This window comes from Phodopus roborovskii, unplaced genomic scaffold (genome assembly GCF_943737965.1).
Source record: "Phodopus roborovskii unplaced genomic scaffold, PHOROB, whole genome shotgun sequence".
Taxonomy (NCBI): domain Eukaryota; kingdom Metazoa; phylum Chordata; class Mammalia; order Rodentia; family Cricetidae; genus Phodopus; species Phodopus roborovskii.
The window spans coordinates 12637469-12646370 of NW_026126410.1; the positions used below are offsets into that span (position 1 = coordinate 12637469).

Here is an 8902-nt window from a genome sequence, read left to right on the forward strand (position 1 = left end):
AGTGTTTCTCATTGGCTAGCTCTGTCTTAGATATTAACCCATTTCTATTAATCTAAGTGTTTCCACATGGTTTTATCTTAACAGAGAGTGTTTCCAGACTTTCTTCTCTCAAGTCCCTATCTTGACTCTTTACTACATCTCCCAGAATCCTCCTTGTCTCCCAGTCCGGCTTATCTTGCCCTCCTATTTGCCAACAGTGCTTTGTTCATTAACCAATAAGAGAAACATATTTACAGATGACATCTCTCATCATCCCAGCCATACTTTCCCCCTCTCTGGTCTCTTCCCATTTCCTCCACTCACTGCCCTCCCCTTTCTGTTTTCACCCCTCAATCCACTCCTCTTCTTAAAGGACAAGTCTCCCATGAGTATTAACAAAACATGGCTTATCAAGTTGCAGAAAAATTAAGCACCTCCTCATGTATTAAGGCTACGCAAGGCAACCCAGTATGAGGAGGAGGGTAACAAAGACCTATAAAAGAGTCAGAGATAGCCCCTGTTTCCACTGTTAGGAGTCAGCTACACAACTGTAATATATGTTCATAGTGCTTAAGTCAGCCCCATGCAGGCTCCCTGGTTGTTGGTTCAGTCTCTGTGAGCCAAGGGTTTAAATTTAAAAATAGTTTATTTCCCTCTTCACAAACACACAAGTCTCTGATCATGATACACAACACCCCAAATAAAGACAGTGTATTTGTCTGACATTGTTCAAGATTAAGTGGATTTCAAAGCCAAATGGGCACCAGCTATGGGATCAGAGCAGGTGGTTGCCAACAAGAAAGGTGTATGCTATTCTTAGAGTGTTTATTAAAATCTGTAGTAATATGCATGTGTTCATTATGTAAGTATTTATTCCATATTAGCATGCTCAGGAGTAGAACTGTGTCTCAGTTTCTTTTGTCTCTACAATAAAAATACCAAAATTACTTCCTTAATATTTGAAACCCAGCACTCAGAGACAAAGGGAACAAGGAAGATGAGGCTCTACAGAATGAGTTACAGGCAAGCCAAAGATGTTGCACAGAGAAACCCTATTTCAGGAAAGGAAATGAAAGGGAAAGAAAAGGAAAGGAAAGGAAAGGAAAGGAAATAAAGGCCTTGGCCCAAATTTATATAAGACAGATGCAGAAGGGGTTAGGGCATACTTCAATCAGAGATGGGATTTATCACAGTACCAATCATTTTACAGCCATATCCCAAGTTAACCCTCCCAGGAGTCTCCATGAGGTAGATATTGACAACTTGAAGAGAAATTAACAAATTCCAAATTTGTTTTCAATCCCTTCAAATGTTTCAACTGTCAATTAATAGCCCCCAGTGTGATCAGGATTGGGAGCCAGCAGCCTAATCCAGGAATTTTAGGAAGGGGCTCAGACCCGATAGGCTTACTCCTCCAAAACTGGTGTACAACATCACTCAGCAATGCATAATTCAGCAAGATGACACCAAACTTAAACAAGCATGGGGACCCACAAGCACTTTTCACATAGTTTCTGGGCCTTCTTCCCATACTATCTTTCTGAAGCAGTCCATAACTCCACTGTAAGTTGTTTGGCCAGCCTGGGCAGCCACCTACAATATAAACTTGATAACATCATCAGGGATCACTAAAGATGCTGCTCATACCAGCTGCCACACCAGCTATGAGCAGGCTTCCTGAGCTAATCTGTTCATCTTCATTTGCAAAGGAAGCAAGCCTTCATATAGGCATAGCACCGGGGAGTAGATGGCCAAGAAATGAATGTCCCACAGAAAGCATGCTTTGGCATCCTTGTGGATGCCAAAGAATCCCAGATCTCATTCATCAGAGCACTGACTCTGGGTCCAGTGGTGATCTTTCCAGCCACCTGCAAGCAAATCTTGACAATTTCTAAAGGACTTGCAAAAATCCCCTGAGAACATCTTGCAAAAAAAATCTCTGCTGCAAGTAGACTGAACCATCTTCATGCATACATTTATCACTCACAAAATCATGATGTTCTCCAGGGTGACTCCCAGTGACTGTGACAGCAAATCAGCAAGTCTCTCTACAGTACAAAGCAGCCTTCGTAGTGGAGCACTTTCTGAAGACAGTCAAAACTATTTTTATTCAAGTGTGCTCCCACAAAAGAGCTGACTGATTGTTGATTCTGCATTTGATTCTTTTTTTCTATTCATTATTCTATTTTTCTTATTTACATATGGATCCCAGTTTCCTCTCCCTCCTTCTTTCCCACCCTCCCAGCCAATCCTCCTCCCCCAACTCCACATGTAGGGTGATGACTTCTAAATCTGTTAAGTCTTTACAAGATTCGAGACATAAAGCAAGGGCTCCAACAGCTCTTGTATCAAAACTCAGACCAAACCAGTGGGCTGAGTCATCAAGCTGTAGAAATGGCCAAGCTGCATCACCTGAGGCCATCTACTGCCTTTGGGCCTCAATCAAGTTGAAGGGCAGCATTCCTTCTTCAAGAGGAGCATTGTGTTCAATGTCTGCTACAGTCATATGTTCCCTTGGCTCATATAAATCTGCTTACTGAAACAAGATGTCAGCTTCCAAGGGTGTAACCCACTACTCCTTATTCATCTCTACATTTCTCCTGCTAGCCAGCCAGGGAGGGTGTTGTAGAGCTTTCTGATTATTTCCATATCTGTAAGGAGCAAATTAAATCCATTAAATTAGGAAAAACTAATGACATAGGATTCAGAGGTTTGAGACATTCAACAAAAGGAGTCAGGATATACTGGTAGACAGTGACCATAATGTCTCCAAAGTCCATAGCTGTGACTCTTCCAGTCTGTGCTTTGCCTCATTGAACAAAGGCTGCTTCACATGGGTTGACTGTATTCTCAGCAAAAAACTGAGTGAACTCTGCAAACATAAGGTGTCTTTTTCTTTCTTTTCCAAAATGCATTTATACAAATTCTGAATCCCAGTAAAATGGACTGTGTTGATGAACTTTAGTCTATCCAAAATATTGCTTAACATCCTCAGAAGCAACCTCTCCTTGGCCAGCTTTGTCAACCAGCTAGAAGGTCACCATAAACAAGGCATCTGGGGAACACATTACCGATTCTTTGGAGAACTTCAGAGTCATCCCAAGATACCCCAAGACCAGGTTCTCAGCACAAAGGAGATGTATTTGCCCCAGAGGGACAGAAGTCAGGAATAAGGGACAAAGACAGGAGATAGAGGGGAAGGGAGAAGGGGAAGAGAATAAGGAAGAGGAAAGGGGGAAGGGGAAAGGGCTGCTTCTGGATAGAGAGCAGAGGTCTATAGGAAAATGGTAAAAGGGGAAGCTCTGTGTTAGCATGCAGGGTTTAATTTTAATTGGGAGTGTTAATTGGGTGAGTCAAAGGGCATTTTTGATTGTTGAACTTTAATACTTTGATAGCTGGTCCTTGGTAGTCAGCCTATAGAAGTGACCAAATAAGTGAATAGACCTCAGGAGCTAGTTTTAGGAATTGAAATCTAAAGTTTCTTAGCAAAGCAGAGGGAATGGGAGGAAAAGGGCCCGGCATGGCAGAGCCATGTTTGTCATGCTCAGGCTGGCTAGGGTTCCTACAGCTTCAAACGCTACAGAGTCTAAGAAGGATATTAGCCCATCTTTGCTCTGATCCACCACACCACTAAAAGTCCCACAGTCTTTGGGTTGGGCTGGTTTTCTCCAGAATATTCAGACTCCAGTGACAAAGTTATCTAGAGCCAAAAAATTCACCTTCTTTTCAGTGCTTACACATGTCAAAATTTTTGTTCTGAGCTCAGCTAGATCTACCACCTTGGAAGCTGTTTTGCCTCTGCCTGAGTGAAAGACCCCCACTATGCATATTGCCTGTTTGAGCTGCTCTTGCCAACTTGCCAAGGTCAAGTTATGGGAAAGTACAGGAGGGAACAAGATGTTCCTCTCCTCTGACGCCAACCAGATATCTGTGGTCTGCAGCTTGGACCAAAGCAAGGTCAGCAGGACAATATCTGGGAACAGAAGGTCCTGGGAGCACTCTATCAAGACCACCAGAGTGCTGAAATAGTCATAACTGAATTCTTTGTGCCCAACCCGAATAAACAACTCTGTCCTTGGTTGACCCCAATTGCCTTGGACCAAGGAAATCCTTGTAACCATGCTTCTGCTTCTGTAAGCCTGCTTCTTGACACCCCAACCCTATATAAACTGCCTGAGTTTTAACCTCAGCATGCTCAGTCCCCTGAAAGACTGAAGCATCCACAGGTACCTGTGTGAGCAATAAACAGCCTCTTGCGCTTGCATCCAGTGGTCTGGTCTCGTCTCGTGGGGCAAGGGCCTCTTCTTGACAGACTCAGAACTCTTGGGGTCTTTCATGAGTGTGGGAGGATGAGGGGTCTGCTTTTGGATTTACTCAAACTAGGCACCCCTGCGGCACACTTCTGGCCCCAACAGCAGTTTGGGCAATAGTTCAGCCAGGCTTTTGAAATGTACTTTATGTGTATGATTAAGCATAAATGACTTGAAAATAAAAGGAGCCAGGCTGTTCCATTATGTGGATGAAACACAAGGTCTGTGGGTGGGAACCAACCTAACCTTTGCCTACCCTTTGTATTAATTTGTTTTCTTTTTGGCTGTAAAGAAATACCCGACAAGAAACACCTTAAAAAGGAAGCGATTGTTCTGGCTTAAGTGTGAGGGAATGCACACAGTCCATCATGCACAGAAAGGCAAGGCAGTAGAAGTGTAAGGTAACTGATCACAAACACTAAGAGCCAGGGAGCAGAGAGCAGACAGGAAATGGAGCAAGGCTGTAAGCCTCAAGACCCTTCCTCAGTGACCCATGCCTTCCAATAGATTTTCTCTTAAATGTTCCACACCCTTCCAAAACAGTTCTACTATTAGCAGAGGGGTCAAATGTACCATAACATGAGCCTCGGCACCATTTCACATTCAAGTGCCAGCACCAATTTAGGAACAAATCATTCCCCTGAAACCCCATGGGTTTTGCTATGCAATCAGATCTAAAGTCTTCTAGTTTGTCAACTATGGGCATAAAAGGGGGAAATACTTTTATCCCTTTCTTCACCCATATTACTCCATTTCCATCATTTTCCCCACTCTGACAGTTACTGCCTAGTTTTAGTAGGTTCAATAGCTATATAATCCAAAGGGAGTCTGGAATACAATATTGTGCACTTGAGGAAAATATCAACTATGTTCTAGTACATCTCAGCTAGTTCAGGAATATATGTATAACTTGAGGTTCTGTTTGTTTTATTTAACATTTGTAATGTCTAATATTGATTGCAGACTGGATTGTGTATAAAATCTCCTTGCAGACACACCTCTGGGAGTGTCTATAAGGGACACCCTAAATAAGATTTAGTGAGGTAAGAATACCCATCATAAATAAAGGCTATACTATGCTCCAGTCTGGAGGCCAAGGCTGTCTAAAGAATAGAAAGTTAGCTGAGCAAGAGCCTTCACAATTTACTGCCTCCAATTGCACATGCTGTGTGAATGAACAGCAGTCCCTAGCTCCTACTCCCTCAAACTGTGAGGCAAAACTTATCTCTTCTTTTTTTAAGTTGCTCTGACCAGGTATGTTGTCACAGCAGTAAAAGAATGAGCTAAGACATCACTCATAAATGTTATCATCTCATTTAATTGAAGCCCAGACCCTGAAAGCACCTTTTTCTTATTGATCTAGTATGTTCAATCTTCAGCTAAGCTATTACATTATCCTCTGTTCTGAATCACAGAAAATCCTCTCCTTATTTCTGAGAGTATTTGTCTCTAGTGTATCACACACAGGCATACACGCACGTGCGCGTGCGCGTGCACACACACACACACACACACAGTTTTGAATCCAAATGCATCTATTTTCTAGCAAAACTCCTTCCTCTGCTGTTTTGTCTTCATACTGATTCTGTCACCCTGGTGCTGTTGGATTTTCTCCCTGATATCCAGGCTGCAAAATTGTGCTTCCCATCATTTACTTCTGCTTGCCTTTGGTCATGAAAACTGTGTTCTTAACATCAATATTTTCAGTCACAATAGCAAGATGTTAAATCTAAAAAAAAAAAAATACATCAGAGGGCCTGAGGCTCTGTTGGTATAGCACTTGCTGCACAAGCAGGAGGACCTGAGTGCAGGACGCTAATATCTATTTTTAAAAGTCAGGCATGGTCATGCATGTCTATAACTCTAATACAGAGTGATTGTGGTAGAGAACAAATGATAGACAGATCCCCAGTCCTTGCTAGCCAGCCTATGTAGTCAATCAGTGACTACTGGGTTCAATGGGAGAACTTGCCTCAGAAGAAAAGGTGGAGAGTGACACAAGAAGACACCCAACACCAACCTATGGCCTCTCTGTGACTGACCTCTCCCCCCATTGGATGAGAATGAAAATGGCTACAGTAAGAGAATGGAGACCTAAAGAAAATGAGAAGAGGTAGACTGACTTTTTCCTGAGCATAATTGGTCCTTGTTTTGTATCGTGTGAACAAATAAATAAATAAAACTCTTGAAACTGAAGAGTCTTCACAGCTGGCTCTGCTACCATCTCACTTTTTTCATAGACTGATAAATTTCATATGTGAAAGTGTCTCAGTGCTTCCAAATAACTAAATCTCCTTCCTTAAGAATCAATTTATTATGGGCATGCCACGGACCCAGATACAGGAACACCCATAGAAAGGGTAAGTAGCTTTAAGAAAATGTGCTTTTCTTTCCCAAAAACCTTAGTCCAGTCCAAGGAGCCACCATGAGACTCTCCTGAGTTCTAGTCCTATCTTTTTATGTGTCTTTGTTTTCTATTGTGTTGTTGTTGTGTTGTTGTTTGCCAGAGCCTACATATGTTTTTAATTTCCCTATTACTTTGGGGTTCCCCATGTCTTTCTAGAGCTCTCTCCTCACCATGTTGCTAACATTTATACCTGTTTATCTAAATGGCATAGGTTGCTTTTTGCCCTCAATTCTTTTCCATTCTCTCCCTCTACTCTTGGCAGCTGTGTGAAATAGAGCTTGCCTGTTCTGAGGTTTTACTACTAAATTCTGCTTGAGGTTCCATTTGAGTCCATTCTATTTTTCATTAATGAGACTAAATATTCCAACAGGTATCCTGAATTCCCTGGTATCATAGGAAGGTTAGACCAGGACTCCCTGTACAATAATAGGTCTTTTCTACCATTTGCTTCTTTAATAGGCAGAGAAAATAAAATCCTGTTTCTGCACCCCTAGGGCAGCATCATAACTCTCAGACTTCATCATGGAAAAGAAAAACACTAATGTCTGTTGATCCAGTGTGATGTTTCATTTTACCACTTCACTAATCCTAACAGAAAGCCCAAGTTCTCAATCTTTAAAAAGTACCCAGGACTTACATTCCATAATGAAAGGATCAGAAAAAATGAGTCACCTTCCTCATGTCGTGTAGACCAAAAGCATTGCAGATGAGACCAAAACTATGATCCTGCATGATTCTGGTTTTGTTTTGTTTTGCTTTGTTTTATCCAACCTATAACAGTATCAGCATTTTACTGTCAAAGTAGACAAGTACATTGTCATGAGGTTGTTTGAGTCTACTCAGAGGCAAGATGAACAGCATCCTTAGCATTGACTACTTTACCTCATAAGCACTCATATACCAACTATAGACAAGCACAACTTTATCTGTTATATTCTTGAGGGGGAACACACAGAATTCATGTATGTTTTCTAAATAAGTCATTAAATGCTTGGTTTTGATACAGAAAAAAATATTAAAAAAAAATAAAGTCTGGTGTTGTTAACCTTGGGAATTACAAGGAATAGATAGCAACTTTCTTCTTGAAGTAATTTGCTCAATCAGCAGAGACTGGACAATACCATCAAGAAACTAAGTGCTCTCCAAATTGTTACTTAAAATTCTTATCCCAGAAAAAGATGCTGAGGACAATGGCTTTGCAGACTATTCTTGGAGAAAGGCCTCCCTAGACACTGGCTGTTCTCATCAGTGCTCCTCATGTCAGCAATAGCCCCAGGTGACTCTTACAAGCTGTGTAAGACAGCTGGCCCTAGGTCTCTGGAGCCTCATGCTGTTCAGACAACTCCTCCTCCATGACTGGAAAGTAGGAAGTCTCTCATGCCTTCATTACCAGTAAGTACCGGCAGCCCTCTGCAGGAAGTCACAGGGATCACTGCAGTGGTCTATCTAGAACAAGTATTTCAAAGTTGTTTAGATTGTTCAAAGCCAGCAGTCACTCCAATACCTCAGAGAGTAGCAGAGTTCATTGTCACTGTTAGTACCCTTCATCTCTACAGATGTCATTCTGCCCAGAGAAAGTTTCTTTCCATGTTACTCCAGCTTTAGCTCTAACTTTCTAAGTAGTTTACACACTTACCAATAAGCCTTTATTTTATCTTCTCATAAGGCACAATGGCATATAGACAAAGCAAACTTTAAAAATATTCCTGGATAGAGTCTTCAACTGTTTCTTTTTTTTTACTTCTCCTCCCATTCCCCCACCCCAACCTCCCATCTGTTCCTCAGAGAGGGTAAAGCCTACCCTAGGACTCTAATAAGTCAGTCCCATCATCTTGTTCTTTTATAGAGAATGTTCAAGATCTGTTTGCAGCCTTAAATCCTTGCAGGGACAAGATTAACCTCCATCACTCTAGTGTAGTTGAGCACATAGAGCAATAGGTCTAGCAATATTCCAAGTACTTATAGCATTACCTTGCATTAAAAGCCATATAAAGCACTTGCTATACAAGTATCAAGCTCTGTATTCAAATCCCAACACCCATGTAAAAAGACTGACTGTGCCTATAATCCCAGTATTGATGGAAGGAAACAGGTAGATAGCCCAGACTGACTAGTTTAAACAGTGACTCAGGCAATAGGACAAATAACATCCAAGGAAAATATCTGATATTTTATTCTTGTCTTGACATAAAGTGTATAATCATGG

The 8902-nt window shown here is 41.6% G+C and overlaps 1 pseudogene; it reads right to left on the reverse strand.

Moving 5' to 3' along the window:
* Nucleotides 1–1178: 1178 nt before the first annotated feature.
* LOC127220750 (electrogenic aspartate/glutamate antiporter SLC25A13, mitochondrial-like) lies at nucleotides 1179–8259 on the reverse strand (annotated as a pseudogene).
* Between the last annotated feature and the right edge of the window lie 643 nt (nucleotides 8260–8902).